Source organism: Anomalospiza imberbis, chromosome 1 (genome assembly GCF_031753505.1).
Source record: "Anomalospiza imberbis isolate Cuckoo-Finch-1a 21T00152 chromosome 1, ASM3175350v1, whole genome shotgun sequence".
In the NCBI taxonomy this organism is placed as follows: Eukaryota; Metazoa; Chordata; class Aves; order Passeriformes; family Viduidae; genus Anomalospiza; species Anomalospiza imberbis.
Window position 1 is genome coordinate 3,783,697 of NC_089681.1, and position 17,843 is coordinate 3,801,539.

The window sequence follows — 17,843 nt, forward strand, 5'->3', positions numbered from 1 at the left end:
CCTCAGGGTGAGCCGGCATCTTTGGCCCTGGCCCCGGTGCTGGCCCCGGGCTCACTCCTCCGGCTGCCCCCTGAGGCAGCTGCAGGAGAAAAGGCAGCGCAGAGCTCTCCGGGCCCTCTTGGCCATGGAGCGCCATGGCCGTGGGGCCGGGGGCTGCGGGACGGCTGCGCTGCCAGCGGGGCCTGCAGGAAGGCTGCGGGCCAGGGGCTGGGCAGGCACCGGGCAAGCTGCTGCCAGCGGCTCATCCCCGCAGGGCTTTTCCTGGGGAGGGGCGGCCTGGGCACAGCCAGCCTCCATGCCTGCTGCGTCGGCCTCGTCTATAGCATTGGCTGGTGAGGCGCAAACCGCAAAGCCCTCTGCCTCTTCGGGCAGTGCCCTGGGGAGAGGCTCGCTGTGGCCCTGGTTGCTGAGGTCGCTGTCCAGAGGAGTAGGCGCTGGCTCCAACTCTTCATCTCGTGGCAGGATGGACAACGGGCTCTCTACTTCTCTGTCCCGCTCTCCTGCCACTTCTTCTTGCTCCCACTTCTCCAGGAGCTCCTTCAGAAGAGTTTCCAGCGACGGCGAATCCTCAGAGTCAGACCCCAAGTCTGCCAACAGCTCAGGAGACACAAGCTCCAAGTATTTTTGTGTCTCTCCTGTGGCCTCCTCAGTCACGCTGCCAGCACTGAGTGGCACTGAGGGGTCTGCAGCTGGTTCCAGGGCACAAGCTTCTGCCTCTACCTCGTTCTCTTTCAGCGGGGCAAGCAATGCGCTCTGCAGGTCTCGGTCCCGCTCTCCTGCAGCCTGTGTTTCCGGGAGCTCTTCCTCCTCCCGCTTTTCCTCCAGCTCCTTTACAGCAGTGGCAAAGGGCTGTGGCTTTTCAGAGACAGAGCGCCCCACGTGCTTCCAAGCCAGCAGCATCCCGGTGCAGAGCGGCGCGCCGCGTGCAGGTGTCATGGGTGGCAGGCAGTGGCCCTGTCTTGCCGCTGACCCATTCCAGAGCCCTCCAGTTCTGCTCTCCAGGGAAGGTGTTCCCTGGGCTCTGCCTGCAGCCAGAGTGCCCCATGGAGGAGGTGGCACATGCACTGGCTGGCCCCTGGCCATGGGGCCCACAGCACGTGCTGTGCCTCTGGGAGAAGACTCAGAGGCAGCGGCTGCTGCTGGTGCTGCTGGCAGAGGGGGCAGCATGACCCGGTCCGAGGCTGCTCCCACAGCACGTGCTGTGCCTCTGGGAGAGGGTCCAGAGGCTGCTGCAGCTGGCAGAGGGGGCAGCTTAACACAGTCAGTGGATGCCCTTGGGCTTTGACCACTGAGCTGGCAGGGAGGTGCCAGTGTCAAGTGAGGGCCGTGGAGAGGCAGCAAGTCCGACACGGACAATCTCTGTGGCCCTGTGACACCGCTGCGGGGCACTGCGTGCCCGCCCTTCCGGCTGCCCCTGCGCGTGTGGGACCAGGTGGGGCTCCGTGACGGGATGGGTCTGGGGAACAGAGTGGGCCTGTCCCCAGGGATGGGTGTGATGGTCATCCAGGTGACCCGCTGAACTGCCTGCGGCTGCCTGGGAGTCACCTGTGGGAAGCAGCAGGAGGCACGGGATGGAGGCGGCCATGGGAGCGCAGTGTCCCCCACGTGCCTGCAAGCCCGGGCCTGGCCCCAAGGCAGGTGCTGGCCATAGCAGCCAGGCTGGGCCGGGTTCCCAGCTGGGCTCGCTGCCTCTGGGCCATTGCTGTGCCTGGCCCATCCCAGCACCGGCCCCTCCACAGAGCATGGCCTGGTGCCAGGCCTGGCTGTCTCTGCCCCAGGGCTTCCCCCAGGTCCCACTGCAGGCTGTCCCTCCATCCCCGGCCCTCACCTGTTGCCGCCGCCGGTACAGCAGTGGCTGCCCCTCACGGGGCTGGCCACGAGCATTCACCTCCTGCTTCCTGGACATTGTGGGAGTGCTCTAATGACCACTGCCCACAGTCACCCAGGGGAGCTGCTGCCTCCAGAGAAGCTGCTGCCTCCTCAGAGAGCTGCTCTCCTGGGAGTGGCCACTGCAGAGTTTGGCAGCCCCAAGGGTCATGACACGCACCCGCCTCACAATGGCCTCTGGGCACGATGGCACGGCGGGTCACAAAGGCCTGGTGGACATGGCCGCCCTTTCTCCCAGAGGCCTGGCGGTTTCCATGCTGATGCCCCTTGACACAAAGGCCTTTTTAATGCCTTTGCCCCTCAACTTTGCTTCTGCTTGTTCCTCTCCCAGTGACCCACAGCTCTCTCTTGTCCCACCTCGTGTTCCTCCCCTAAACAAGCCCAAGGAAGCCCTGTGCCAAAATGCCAAAGTGCTTTGCCCACCGACATCCCCATGTGTCCCAGCCCTTGGCACCCACCTCATGTACAGAGATCATCAGAAAGGCAAAAGCCTCATTTGAACTTAATCTGGTCACTACCGTGAAAGACTCTAAAAAGTGCGTTTTAACAAAAAGATTAATAACAGAGCAGGCCCAAGGAAAATGTCCATTCATTATTTCAGCCAGGGCGCAGAGGGGCGGGATTTCGGTCAGGTATATGCTAGGGGCATCCTGGCTTTCTGCGTCAGCACTAGTGTGGCCAGCAGAACCAGGGCAGTGACTGCCCCTCTGTGCTGGGCACTGGGGAGGCCACACCTCGAGCGCTGTGTGCAGATGTGCGGCCCTGTTAAGGTGTGATCAGTGAGAGATGCCTACGCACAAACTGAGGTGCCAACAAGACCATCTATCCAAGTGAACAATGGGGGTTTTATTTAACAAGAAATGTGGGGTAGAGAGATAGGGATGGGAAAGAGGATGGTGAGAAGGAAAGAATGGGAAGATCAAGGGTGGATTGGGCTGGGCTGGGGTGAGGTGGGGAAGAACACGCGTGGGATTGAGTGGGGAAGAGCGGGAGTGGGGAGGGGAAGATGTCAGACAGAGGGAAGTCCAAGACGCTGGTCGCAAGCGGTGTCCTGTTGCTCCTTCCCCAGTGTGAGCTTCTGCACTGGGGCCCTGCTGCTTCTTATGGAGTTGAGGACACCAGGTCATTCAGCCAAGGTTAACACCTTTCAGCAGTCTATGTTGTTGCTGCTATCCAGGGAGGTATTTTCCTGTCTGCCACCTAAAGAGAGAATGGGTTTGCCTTCATTTACCTGCAATGCTGAGGCCCAAGGAGCATTTCACAGCTTCAAATGCAGCCTGGAGCAGAGTGGGGATGCACCCCCACAATGCAGCACTGTGGGATTTTGCATCATCAGTACTGTCACCCTTCCTCAGCCGGCTCTCCCTGACCAGGCTGCCTTGCTGCTGGCATGGGGTGACAAGCTGGGGTCGGCAGCAGGACCTACCTTTGGCAAGTGGTTGCCTTGGCCACCATCCACCCATCCATCCATGCATCCCGTTTTTTCATCTCCCTGGTGCCGTTGTCTCAGGGACCTGCCACTGCCCCTGGGAGCTGAGCAGCCTCAGGGTGAGCCGGCATCTTTGGCCCTGGCCCCGGTGCTGGCCCCGGGCTCACTCCTCCGGCTGCCCCCTGAGGCAGCTGCAGGAGAAAAGGCAGCGCAGAGCTCTCCGGGCCCTCTTGGCCATGGAGCGCCATGGCCGTGGGGCCGGGGGCTGCGGGACGGCTGCGCTGCCAGCGGGGCCTGCAGGAAGGCTGCGGGCCAGGGGCTGGGCAGGCACCGGGCAAGCTGCTGCCAGCGGCTCATCCCCGCAGGGCTTTTCCTGGGGAGGGGCGGCCTGGGCACAGCCGGCCTCCATGCCTGCTGCGTCGGCCTCGTCTATAGCATTGGCTGGTGAGGCGCAAACCGCAAAGCCCTCTGCCTCTTCGGGCAGTGCCCTGGGGAGAGGCTCGCTGTGGCCCTGGTTGCTGAGGTCGCTGTCCAGAGGAGTAGGCGCTGGCTCCAACTCTTCATCTCGTGGCAGGATGGACAACGGGCTCTCTACTTCTCTGTCCCGCTCTCCTGCCACTTCTTCTTGCTCCCACTTCTCCAGGAGCTCCTTCAGAAGAGTTTCCAGCGACGGCGAATCCTCAGAGTCAGACCCCAAGTCTGCCAACAGCTCAGGAGACACAAGCTCCAAGTATTTTTGTGTCTCTCCTGTGGCCTCCTCAGTCACGCTGCCAGCACTGAGTGGCACTGAGGGGTCTGCAGCTGGTTCCAGGGCACAAGCTTCTGCCTCTACCTCGTTCTCTTTCAGCGGAGCAAGCAATGCGCTCTGCAGGTCTCGGTCCCGCTCTCCTGCAGCCTGTGTTTCCGGGAGCTCTTCCTCCTCCCGCTTTTCCTCCAGCTCCTTTACAGCAGTGGCAAAGGGCTGTGGCTTTTCAGAGACAGAGCGCCCCACGTGCTTCCAAGCCAGCAGCATCCCGGTGCAGAGCGGCGCGCCGCGTGCAGGTGTCATGGGTGGCAGGCAGTGGCCCTGTCTTGCCGCTGACCCATTCCAGAGCCCTCCAGTTCTGCTCTCCAGGGAAGGTGTTCCCTGGGCTCTGCCTGCAGCCAGAGTGCCCCATGGAGGAGGTGGCACATGCACTGGCTGGCCCCTGGCCATGGGGCCCACAGCACGTGCTGTGCCTCTGGGAGAAGACTCAGAGGCAGCGGCTGCTGCTGGTGCTGCTGGCAGAGGGGGCAGCATGACCCGGTCCGAGGCTGCTCCCACAGCACGTGCTGTGCCTCTGGGAGAGGGTCCAGAGGCTGCTGCAGCTGGCAGAGGGGGCAGCTTAACACAGTCAGTGGATGCCCTTGGGCTTTGACCACTGAGCTGGCAGGGAGGTGCCAGTGTCAAGTGAGGGCCGTGGAGAGGCAGCAAGTCCGACACGGACAATCTCTGTGGCCCTGTGACACCGCTGCGGGGCACTGCGTGCCCGCCCTTCCGGCTGCCCCTGCGCGTGTGGGACCAGGTGGGGCTCCGTGACGGGATGGGTCTGGGGAACAGAGTGGGCCTGTCCCCAGGGATGGGTGTGATGGTCATCCAGGTGACCCGCTGAACTGCCTGCGGCTGCCTGGGAGTCACCTGTGGGAAGCAGCAGGAGGCACGGGATGGAGGCGGCCGTGGGAGCGCAGTGTCCCCCACGTGCCTGCAAGCCCGGGCCTGGCCCCAAGGCAGGTGCTGGCCATAGCAGCCAGGCTGGGCCGGGTTCCCAGCTGGGCTCGCTGCCTCTGGGCCATTGCTGTGCCTGGCCCATCCCAGCACCGGCCCCTCCACAGAGCATGGCCTGGTGCCAGGCCTGGCTGTCTCTGCCCCAGGGCTTCCCCCAGGTCCCACTGCAGGCTGTCCCTCCATCCCCGGCCCTCACCTGTTGCCGCCGCCGGTACAGCAGTGGCTGCCCCTCACGGGGCTGGCCACGAGCATTCACCTCCTGCTTCCTGGACATTGTGGGAGTGCTCTAATGACCACTGCCCACAGTCACCCAGGGGAGCTGCTGCCTCCAGAGAAGCTGCTGCCTCCTCAGAGAGCTGCTCTCCTGGGAGTGGCCACTGCAGAGTTTGGCAGCCCCAAGGGTCATGACACGCACCCGCCTCACAATGGCCTCTGGGCACGATGTCACGGCGGGTCACAAAGGCCTGGTGGACATGGCCGCCCTTTCTCCCAGAGGCCTGGCGGTTTCCATGCTGATGCCCCTTGACACAAAGGCCTTTTTAATGCCTTTGCCCCTCAACTTTGCTTCTGCTTGTTCCTCTCCCAGTGACCCACAGCTCTCTCTTGTCCCACCTCGTGTTCCTCCCCTAAACAAGCCCAAGGAAGCCCTGTGCCAAAATGCCAAAGTGCTTTGCCCACCGACATCCCCATGTGTCCCAGCCCTTGGCACCCACCTCATGTACAGAGATCATCAGAAAGGCAAAAGCCTCATTTGAACTTAATCTGGTCACTACCGTGAAAGACTCTAAAAAGTGCGTTTTAACAAAAAGATTAATAACAGAGCAGGCCCAAGGAAAATGTCCATTCATTATTTCAGCCAGGGCGCAGAGGGGCGGGATTTCGGTCAGGTATATGCTAGGGGCATCCTGGCTTTCTGCGTCAGCACTAGTGTGGCCAGCAGAACCAGGGCAGTGACTGCCCCTCTGTGCTGGGCACTGGGGAGGCCACACCTCGAGCGCTGTGTGCAGATGTGCGGCCCTGTTAAGGTGTGATCAGTGAGAGATGCCTACGCACAAACTGAGGTGCCAACAAGACCACCTATCCAAGTCAACAATGGGGGTTTTATTTAACAAGAAATGTGGGGTAGAGAGATAGGGATGGGAAAGAGGATGGTGAGAAGGAAAGAATGGGAAGATCAAGGGTGGATTGGGCTGGGCTGGGGTGAGGTGGGGAAGAACACGCGTGGGATTGAGTGGGGAAGAGCGGGAGTGGGGAGGGGAAGATGTCAGACAGAGGGAAGTCCAAGACGCTGGTCGCAAGCGGTGTCCTGTTGCTCCTTCCCCAGTGTGAGCTTCTGCACTGGGGCCCTGCTGCTTCTTATGGAGTTGAGGACACCAGGTCATTCAGCCAAGGTTAACACCTTTCAGCAGTCTATGTTGTTGCTGCTATCCAGGGAGGTATTTTCCTGTCTGCCACCTAAAGAGAGAATGGGTTTGCCTTCATTTACCTGCAATGCTGAGGCCCAAGGAGCATTTCACAGCTTCAAATGCAGCCTGGAGCAGAGTGGGGATGCACCCCCACAATGCAGCACTGTGGGATTTTGCATCATCAGCACTGTCACCCTTCCTCAGCCGGCTCTCCCTGACCAGGCTGCCTTGCTGCTGGCATGGGGTGACAAGCTGGGGTCGGCAGCAGGACCTACCTTTGGCAAGTGGTTGCCTTGGCCACCATCCACCCATCCATCCATGCATCCCGTTTTTTCATCTCCCTGGTGCCGTTGTCTCAGGGACCTGCCACTGCCCCTGGGAGCTGAGCAGCCTCAGGGTGAGCCGGCATCTTTGGCCCTGGCCCCGGTGCTGGCCCCGGGCTCACTCCTCCGGCTGCCCCCTGAGGCAGCTGCAGGAGAAAAGGCAGCGCAGAGCTCTCCGGGCCCTCTTGGCCATGGAGCGCCATGGCCGTGGGGCCGGGGGCTGCGGGACGGCTGCGCTGCCAGCGGGGCCTGCAGGAAGGCTGCGGGCCAGGGGCTGGGCAGGCACCGGGCAAGCTGCTGCCAGCGGCTCATCCCCGCAGGGCTTTTCCTGGGGAGGGGCGGCCTGGGCACAGCCAGCCTCCATGCCTGCTGCGTCGGCCTCGTCTATAGCATTGGCTGGTGAGGCGCAAACCGCAAAGCCCTCTGCCTCTTCGGGCAGTGCCCTGGGGAGAGGCTCGCTGTGGCCCTGGTTGCTGAGGTCGCTGTCCAGAGGAGTAGGCGCTGGCTCCAACTCTTCATCTCGTGGCAGGATGGACAACGGGCTCTCTACTTCTCTGTCCCGCTCTCCTGCCACTTCTTCTTGCTCCCACTTCTCCAGGAGCTCCTTCAGAAGAGTTTCCAGCGACGGCGAATCCTCAGAGTCAGACCCCAAGTCTGCCAACAGCTCAGGAGACACAAGCTCCAAGTATTTTTGTGTCTCTCCTGTGGCCTCCTCAGTCACGCTGCCAGCACTGAGTGGCACTGAGGGGTCTGCAGCTGGTTCCAGGGCACAAGCTTCTGCCTCTACCTCGTTCTCTTTCAGCGGGGCAAGCAATGCGCTCTGCAGGTCTCGGTCCCGCTCTCCTGCAGCCTGTGTTTCCGGGAGCTCTTCCTCCTCCCGCTTTTCCTCCAGCTCCTTTACAGCAGTGGCAAAGGGCTGTGGCTTTTCAGAGACAGAGCGCCCCACGTGCTTCCAAGCCAGCAGCATCCCGGTGCAGAGCGGCGCGCCGCGTGCAGGTGTCATGGGTGGCAGGCAGTGGCCCTGTCTTGCCGCTGACCCATTCCAGAGCCCTCCAGTTCTGCTCTCCAGGGAAGGTGTTCCCTGGGCTCTGCCTGCAGCCAGAGTGCCCCATGGAGGAGGTGGCACATGCACTGGCTGGCCCCTGGCCATGGGGCCCACAGCACGTGCTGTGCCTCTGGGAGAAGACTCAGAGGCAGCGGCTGCTGCTGGTGCTGCTGGCAGAGGGGGCAGCATGACCCGTCCGAGGCTGCTCCCACAGCACGTGCTGTGCCTCTGGGAGAGGGTCCAGAGGCTGCTGCAGCTGGCAGAGGGGGCAGCTTAACACAGTCAGTGGATGCCCTTGGGCTTTGACCACTGAGCTGGCAGGGAGGTGCCAGTGTCAAGTGAGGGCCGTGGAGAGGCAGCAAGTCCGACACGGACAATCTCTGTGGCCCTGTGACACCGCTGCGGGGCACTGCGTGCCCGCCCTTCCGGCTGCCCCTGCACGTGTGGGACCAGGTGGGGCTCCGTGACGGGATAGGTCTGGGGAACAGAGTGGGCCTGTCCCCAGGGATGGGTGTGATGGTCATCCAGGTGACCCGCTGAACTGCCTGCGGCTGCCTGGGAGTCACCTGTGGGAAGCAGCAGGAGGCACGGGATGGAGGCGGCCATGGGAGCGCAGTGTCCCCCACGTGCCTGCAAGCCCGGGCCTGGCCCCAAGGCAGGTGCTGGCCATAGCAGCCAGGCTGGGCCGGGTTCCCAGCTGGGCTCGCTGCCTCTGGGCCATTGCTGTGCCTGGCCCATCCCAGCACCGGCCCCTCCACAGAGCATGGCCTGGTGCCAGGCCTGGCTGTCTCTGCCCCAGGGCTTCCCCCAGGTCCCACTGCAGGCTGTCCCTCCATCCCCGGCCCTCACCTGTTGCCGCCGCCGGTACAGCAGTGGCTGCCCCTCACGGGGCTGGCCACGAGCATTCACCTCCTGCTTCCTGGACATTGTGGGAGTGCTCTAATGACCACTGCCCACAGTCACCCAGGGGAGCTGCTGCCTCCAGAGAAGCTGCTGCCTCCTCAGAGAGCTGCTCTCCTGGGAGTGGCCACTGCAGAGTTTGGCAGCCCCAAGGGTCATGACACGCACCCGCCTCACAATGGCCTCTGGGCACGATGGCACGGCGGGTCACAAAGGCCTGGTGGACATGGCCGCCCTTTCTCCCAGAGGCCTGGCGGTTTCCATGCTGATGCCCCTTGACACAAAGGCCTTTTTAATGCCTTTGCCCCTCAACTTTGCTTCTGCTTGTTCCTCTCCCAGTGACCCACAGCTCTCTCTTGTCCCACCTCGTGTTCCTCCCCTAAACAAGCCCAAGGAAGCCCTGTGCCAAAATGCCAAAGTGCTTTGCCCACCGACATCCCCATGTGTCCCAGCCCTTGGCACCCACCTCATGTACAGAGATCATCAGAAAGGCAAAAGCCTCATTTGAACTTAATCTGGTCACTACCGTGAAAGACTCTAAAAAGTGCGTTTTAACAAAAAGATTAATAACAGAGCAGGCCCAAGGAAAATGTCCATTCATTATTTCAGCCAGGGCGCAGAGGGGCGGGATTTCGGTCAGGTATATGCTAGGGGCATCCTGGCTTTCTGCGTCAGCACTAGTGTGGCCAGCAGAACCAGGGCAGTGACTGCCCCTCTGTGCTGGGCACTGGGGAGGCCACACCTCGAGCGCTGTGTGCAGATGTGCGGCCCTGTTAAGGTGTGATCAGTGAGAGATGCCTACGCACAAACTGAGGTGCCAACAAGACCACCTATCCAAGTCAACAATGGGGGTTTTATTTAACAAGAAATGTGGGGTAGAGAGATAGGGATGGGAAAGAGGATGGTGAGAAGGAAAGAATGGGAAGATCAAGGGTGGATTGGGCTGGGCTGGGGTGAGGTGGGGAAGAACACGCGTGGGATTGAGTGGGGAAGAGCGGGAGTGGGGAGGGGAAGATGTCAGACAGAGGGAAGTCCAAGACGCTGGTCGCAAGCGGTGTCCTGTTGCTCCTTCCCCAGTGTGAGCTTCTGCACTGGGGCCCTGCTGCTTCTTATGGAGTTGAGGACACCAGGTCATTCAGCCAAGGTTAACACCTTTCAGCAGTCTATGTTGTTGCTGCTATCCAGGGAGGTATTTTCCTGTCTGCCACCTAAAGAGAGAATGGGTTTGCCTTCATTTACCTGCAATGCTGAGGCCCAAGGAGCATTTCACAGCTTCAAATGCAGCCTGGAGCAGAGTGGGGATGCACCCCCACAATGCAGCACTCTGGGATTATGCAATCATCAGCACTGTCACCCTTCCTCAGCCGGCTCTCCCTGACCAGGCTGCCTTGCTGCTGGCATGGGGTGACAAGCTGGGGTCGGCAGCAGGACCTACCTTTGGCAAGTGGTTGCCTTGGCCACCATCCACCCATCCATCCATGCATCCCGTTTTTTCATCTCCCTGGTGCCGTTGTCTCAGGGACCTGCCACTGCCCCTGGGAGCTGAGCAGCCTCAGGGTGAGCCGGCATCTTTGGCCCTCGCCCCGGTGCTGGCCCCGGGCTCACTCCTCCGGCTGCCCCCTGAGGCAGCTGCAGGAGAAAAGGCAGCGCAGAGCTCTCCGGGCCCTCTTGGCCATGGAGCGCCATGGCCGTGGGGCCGGGGGCTGCGGGACGGCTGCGCTGCCAGCGGGGCCTGCAGGAAGGCTGCGGGCCAGGGGCTGGGCAGGCACCGGGCAAGCTGCTGCCAGCGGCTCATCCCCGCAGGGCTTTTCCTGTGGAGGGGCGGCCTGGGCACAGCCAGCCTCCATGCCTGCTGCGTCGGCCTCGTCTATAGCATTGGCTGGTGAGGCGCAAACCGCAAAGCCCTCTGCCTCTTCGGGCAGTGCCCTGGGGAGAGGCTCGCTGTGGCCCTGGTTGCTGAGGTCGCTGTCCAGAGGAGTAGGCGCTGGCTCCAACTCTTCATCTCGTGGCAGGATGGACAACGGGCTCTCTACTTCTCTGTCCCGCTCTCCTGCCACTTCTTCTTGCTCCCACTTCTCCAGGAGCTCCTTCAGAAGAGTTTCCAGCGACGGCGAATCCTCAGAGTCAGACCCCAAGTCTGCCAACAGCTCAGGAGACACAAGCTCCAAGTATTTTTGTGTCTCTCCTGTGGCCTCCTCAGTCACGCTGCCAGCACTGAGTGGCACTGAGGGGTCTGCAGCTGGTTCCAGGGCACAAGCTTCTGCCTCTACCTCGTTCTCTTTCAGCGGGGCAAGCAATGCGCTCTGCAGGTCTCGGTCCCGCTCTCCTGCAGCCTGTGTTTCCGGGAGCTCTTCCTCCTCCCGCTTTTCCTCCAGCTCCTTTACAGCAGTGGCAAAGGGCTGTGGCTTTTCAGAGACAGAGCGCCCCACGTGCTTCCAAGCCAGCAGCATCCCGGTGCAGAGCGGCGCGCCGCGTGCAGGTGTCATGGGTGGCAGGCAGTGGCCCTGTCTTGCCGCTGACCCATTCCAGAGCCCTCCAGTTCTGCTCTCCAGGGAAGGTGTTCCCTGGGCTCTGCCTGCAGCCAGAGTGCCCCATGGAGGAGGTGGCACATGCACTGGCTGGCCCCTGGCCATGGGGCCCACAGCACGTGCTGTGCCTCTGGGAGAAGACTCAGAGGCAGCGGCTGCTGCTGGTGCTGCTGGCAGAGGGGGCAGCATGACCCGGTCCGAGGCTGCTCCCACAGCACGTGCTGTGCCTCTGGGAGAGGGTCCAGAGGCTGCTGCAGCTGGCAGAGGGGGCAGCTTAACACAGTCAGTGGATGCCCTTGGGCTTTGACCACTGAGCTGGCAGGGAGGTGCCAGTGTCAAGTGAGGGCCGTGGAGAGGCAGCAAGTCCGACACGGACAATCTCTGTGGCCCTGTGACACCGCTGCGGGGCACTGCGTGCCCGCCCTTCCGGCTGCCCCTGCGCGTGTGGGACCAGGTGGGGCTCCGTGACGGGATGGGTCTGGGGAACAGAGTGGGCCTGTCCCCAGGGATGGGTGTGATGGTCATCCAGGTGACCCGCTGAACTGCCTGCGGCTGCCTGGGAGTCACCTGTGGGAAGCAGCAGGAGGCACGGGATGGAGGCGGCCGTGGGAGCGCAGTGTCCCCCACGTGCCTGCAAGCCCGGGCCTGGCCCCAAGGCAGGTGCTGGCCATAGCAGCCAGGCTGGGCCGGGTTCCCAGCTGGGCTCGCTGCCTCTGGGCCATTGCTGTGCCTGGCCCATCCCAGCACCGGCCCCTCCACAGAGCATGGCCTGGTGCCAGGCCTGGCTGTCTCTGCCCCAGGACTTCCCCCAGGTCCCACTGCAGGCTGTCCCTCCATCCCCGGCCCTCACCTGTTGCCGCCGCCGGTACAGCAGTGGCTGCCCCTCACGGGGCTGGCCACGAGCATTCACCTCCTGCTTCCTGGACATTGTGGGAGTGCTCTAATGACCACTGCCCACAGTCACCCAGGGGAGCTGCTGCCTCCAGAGAAGCTGCTGCCTCCTCAGAGAGCTGCTCTCCTGGGAGTGGCCACTGCAGAGTTTGGCAGCCCCAAGGGTCATGACACGCACCCGCCTCACAATGGCCTCTGGGCACGATGTCACGGCGGGTCACAAAGGCCTGGTGGACATGGCCGCCCTTTCTCCCAGAGGCCTGGCGGTTTCCATGCTGATGCCCCTTGACACAAAGGCCTTTTTAATGCCTTTGCCCCTCAGCTTTGCTTCTGCTTGTTCCTCTCCCAGTGACCCACAGCTCTCTCTTGTCCCACCTCGTGTTCCTCCCCTAAACAAGCCCAAGGAAGCCCTGTGCCAAAATGCCAAAGTGCTTTGCCCACCGACATCCCCATGTGTCCCAGCCCTTGGCACCCACCTCATGTACAGAGATCATCAGAAAGGCAAAAGCCTCATTTGAACTTAATCTGGTCACTACCGTGAAAGACTCTAAAAAGTGCGTTTTAACAAAAAGATTAATAACAGAGCAGGCCCAAGGAAAATGTCCATTCATTATTTCAGCCAGGGCGCAGAGGGGCGGGATTTCGGTCAGGTATATGCTAGGGGCATCCTGGCTTTCTGCGTCAGCACTAGTGTGGCCAGCAGAACCAGGGCAGTGACTGCCCCTCTGTGCTGGGCACTGGGGAGGCCACACCTCGAGCGCTGTGTGCAGATGTGCGGCCCTGTTAAGGTGTGATCAGTGAGAGATGCCTACGCACAAACTGAGGTGCCAACAAGACCACCTATCCAAGTCAACAATGGGGGTTTTATTTAACAAGAAATGTGGGGTAGAGAGATAGGGATGGGAAAGAGGATGGTGAGAAGGAAAGAATGGGAAGATCAAGGGTGGATTGGGCTGGGCTGGGGTGAGGTGGGGAAGAACACGCGTGGGATTGAGTGGGGAAGAGCGGGAGTGGGGAGGGGAAGATGTCAGACAGGAGGGAAGTCCAAGACGCTGGTCGCAAGCGGTGTCCTGTTGCTCCTTCCCCAGTGTGAGCTTCTGCACTGGGGCCCTGCTGCTTCTTATGGAGTTGAGGACACCAGGTCATTCAGCCAAGGTTAACACCTTTCAGCAGTCTATGTTGTTGCTGCTATCCAGGGAGGTATTTTCCTGTCTGCCACCTAAAGAGAGAATGGGTTTGCCTTCATTTACCTGCAATGCTGAGGCCCAAGGAGCATTTCACAGCTTCAAATGCAGCCTGGAGCAGAGTGGGGATGCACCCCCACAATGCAGCACTCTGGGATTATGCAATCATCAGCACTGTCACCCTTCCTCAGCCGGCTCTCCCTGACCAGGCTGCCTTGCTGCTGGCATGGGGTGACAAGCTGGGGTCGGCAGCAGGACCTACCTTTGGCAAGTGGTTGCCTTGGCCACCATCCACCCATCCATCCATGCATCCCGTTTTTTCATCTCCCTGGTGCCGTTGTCTCAGGGACCTGCCACTGCCCCTGGGAGCTGAGCAGCCTCAGGGTGAGCCGGCATCTTTGGCCCTCGCCCCGGTGCTGGCCCCGGGCTCACTCCTCCGGCTGCCCCCTGAGGCAGCTGCAGGAGAAAAGGCAGCGCAGAGCTCTCCGGGCCCTCTTGGCCATGGAGCGCCATGGCCGTGGGGCCGGGGGCTGCGGGACGGCTGCGCTGCCAGCGGGGCCTGCAGGAAGGCTGCGGGCCAGGGGCTGGGCAGGCACCGGGCAAGCTGCTGCCAGCGGCTCATCCCCGCAGGGCTTTTCCTGTGGAGGGGCGGCCTGGGCACAGCCAGCCTCCATGCCTTCTGCGTCGGCCTCGTCTATAGCATTGGCTGGTGAGGCGCAAACCGCAAAGCCCTCTGCCTCTTCGGGCAGTGCCCTGGGGAGAGGCTCGCTGTGGCCCTGGTTGCTGAGGTCGCTGTCCAGAGGAGTAGGCGCTGGCTCCAACTCTTCATCTCGTGGCAGGATGGACAACGGGCTCTCTACTTCTCTGTCCCGCTCTCCTGCCACTTCTTCTTGCTCCCACTTCTCCAGGAGCTCCTTCAGAAGAGTTTCCAGCGACGGCGAATCCTCAGAGTCAGACCCCAAGTCTGCCAACAGCTCAGGAGACACAAGCTCCAAGTATTTTTGTGTCTCTCCTGTGGCCTCCTCAGTCACGCTGCCAGCACTGAGTGGCACTGAGGGGTCTGCAGCTGGTTCCAGGGCACAAGCTTCTGCCTCTACCTCGTTCTCTTTCAGCGGGGCAAGCAATGCGCTCTGCAGGTCTCGGTCCCGCTCTCCTGCAGCCTGTGTTTCCGGGAGCTCTTCCTCCTCCCGCTTTTCCTCCAGCTCCTTTACAGCAGTGGCAAAGGGCTGTGGCTTTTCAGAGACAGAGCGCCCCACGTGCTTCCAAGCCAGCAGCATCCCGGTGCAGAGCGGCGCGCCGCGTGCAGGTGTCATGGGTGGCAGGCAGTGGCCCTGTCTTGCCGCTGACCCATTCCAGAGCCCTCCAGTTCTGCTCTCCAGGGAAGGTGTTCCCTGGGCTCTGCCTGCAGCCAGAGTGCCCCATGGAGGAGGTGGCACATGCACTGGCTGGCCCCTGGCCATGGGGCCCACAGCACGTGCTGTGCCTCTGGGAGAAGACTCAGAGGCAGCGGCTGCTGCTGGTGCTGCTGGCAGAGGGGGCAGCATGACCCGGTCCGAGGCTGCTCCCACAGCACGTGCTGTGCCTCTGGGAGAGGGTCCAGAGGCTGCTGCAGCTGGCAGAGGGGGCAGCTTAACACAGTCAGTGGATGCCCTTGGGCTTTGACCACTGAGCTGGCAGGGAGGTGCCAGTGTCAAGTGAGGGCCGTGGAGAGGCAGCAAGTCCGACACGGACAATCTCTGTGGCCCTGTGACACCGCTGCGGGGCACTGCGTGCCCGCCCTTCCGGCTGCCCCTGCGCGTGTGGGACCAGGTGGGGCTCCGTGACGGGATGGGTCTGGGGAACAGAGTGGGCCTGTCCCCAGGGATGGGTGTGATGGTCATCCAGGTGACCCGCTGAACTGCCTGCGGCTGCCTGGGAGTCACCTGTGGGAAGCAGCAGGAGGCACGGGATGGAGGCGGCCGTGGGAGCGCAGTGTCCCCCACGTGCCTGCAAGCCCGGGCCTGGCCCCAAGGCAGGTGCTGGCCATAGCAGCCAGGCTGGGCCGGGTTCCCAGCTGGGCTCGCTGCCTCTGGGCCATTGCTGTGCCTGGCCCATCCCAGCACCGGCCCCTCCACAGAGCATGGCCTGGTGCCAGGCCTGGCTGTCTCTGCCCCAGGGCTTCCCCCAGGTCCCACTGCAGGCTGTCCCTCCATCCCCGGCCCTCACCTGTTGCCGCCGCCGGTACAGCAGTGGCTGCCCCTCACGGGGCTGGCCACGAGCATTCACCTCCTGCTTCCTGGACATTGTGGGAGTGCTCTAATGACCACTGCCCACAGTCACCCAGGGGAGCTGCTGCCTCCAGAGAAGCTGCTGCCTCCTCAGAGAGCTGCTCTCCTGGGAGTGGCCACTGCAGAGTTTGGCAGCCCCAAGGGTCATGACACGCACCCGCCTCACAATGGCCTCTGGGCACGATGTCACGGCGGGTCACAAAGGCCTGGTGGACATGGCCGCCCTTTCTCCCAGAGGCCTGGCGGTTTCCATGCTGATGCCCCTTGACACAAAGGCCTTTTTAATGCCTTTGCCCCTCAGCTTTGCTTCTGCTTGTTCCTCTCCCAGTGACCCACAGCTCTCTCTTGTCCCACCTCGTGTTCCTCCCCTAAACAAGCCCAAGGAAGCCCTGTGCCAAAATGCCAAAGTGCTTTGCCCACCGACATCCCCATGTGTCCCAGCCCTTGGCACCCACCTCATGTACAGAGATCATCAGAAAGGCAAAAGCCTCATTTGAACTTAATCTGGTCACTACCGTGAAAGACTCTAAAAAGTGCGTTTTAACAAAAAGATTAATAACAGAGCAGGCCCAAGGAAAATGTCCATTCATTATTTCAGCCAGGGCGCAGAGGGGCGGGATTTCGGTCAGGTATATGCTAGGGGCATCCTGGCTTTCTGCGTCAGCACTAGTGTGGCCAGCAGAACCAGGGCAGTGACTGCCCCTCTGTGCTGGGCACTGGGGAGGCCACACCTCGAGCGCTGTGTGCAGATGTGCGGCCCTGTTAAGGTGTGATCAGTGAGAGATGCCTACGCACAAACTGAGGTGCCAACAAGACCACCTATCCAAGTCAACAATGGGGGTTTTATTTAACAAGAAATGTGGGGTAGAGAGATAGGGATGGGAAAGAGGATGGTGAGAAGGAAAGAATGGGAAGATCAAGGGTGGATTGGGCTGGGCTGGGGTGAGGTGGGGAAGAACACGAGTGGGATTGAGTGGGGAAGAGCGGGAGTGGGGAGGGGAAGATGTCAGACAGGAGGGAAGTCCAAGACGCTGGTCGCAAGCGGTGTCCTGTTGCTCCTTCCCCAGTGTGAGCTTCTGCACTGGGGCCCTGCTGCTTCTTATGGAGTTGAGGACACCAGGTCATTCAGCCAAGGTTAACACCTTTCAGCAGTCTATGTTGTTGCTGCTATCCAGGGAGGTATTTTCCTGTCTGCCACCTAAAGAGAGAATGGGTTTGCCTTCATTTACCTGCAATGCTGAGGCCCAAGGAGCATTTCACAGCTTCAAATGCAGCCTGGAGCAGAGTGGGGATGCACCCCCACAATGCAGCACTCTGGGATTATGCAATCATCAGCACTGTCACCCTTCCTCAGCCGGCTCTCCCTGACCAGGCTGCCTTGCTGCTGGCATGGGGTGACAAGCTGGGGTCGGCAGCAGGACCTACCTTTGGCAAGTGGTTGCCTTGGCCACCATCCACCCATCCATCCATGCATCCCGTTTTTTCATCTCCCTGGTGCCGTTGTCTCAGGGACCTGCCACTGCCCCTGGGAGCTGAGCAGCCTCAGGGTGAGCCGGCATCTTTGGCCCTCGCCCCGGTGCTGGCCCCGGGCTCACTCCTCCGGCTGCCCCCTGAGGCAGCTGCAGGAGAAAAGGCAGCGCAGAGCTCTCCGGGCCCTCTTGGCCATGGAGCGCCATGGCCGTGGGGCCGGGGGCTGCGGGACGGCTGCGCTGCCAGCGGGGCCTGCAGGAAGGCTGCGGGCCAGGGGCTGGGCAGGCACCGGGCAAGCTGCTGCCAGCGGCTCATCCCCGCAGGGCTTTTCCTGTGGAGGGGCGGCCTGGGCACAGCCAGCCTCCATGCCTGCTGCGTCGGCCTCATCTATAGCATTGGCTGGTGAGGCGCAAACCGCAAAGCCCTCTGCCTCTTCGGGCAGTGCCCTGGGGAGAGGCTCGCTGTGGCCCTGGTTGCTGAGGTCGCTGTCCAGAGGAGTAGGCGCTGGCTCCAACTCTTCATCTCGTGGCAGGATGGACAACGGGCTCTCTACTTCTCTGTCCCGCTCTCCTGCCACTTCTTCTTGCTCCCACTTCTCCAGGAGCTCCTTCAGAAGAGTTTCCAGCGACGGCGAATCCTCAGAGTCAGACCCCAAGTCTGCCAACAGCTCAGGAGACACAAGCTCCAAGTATTTTTGTGTCTCTCCTGTGGCCTCCTCAGTCACGCTGCCAGCACTGAGTGGCACTGAGGGGTCTGCAGCTGGTTCCAG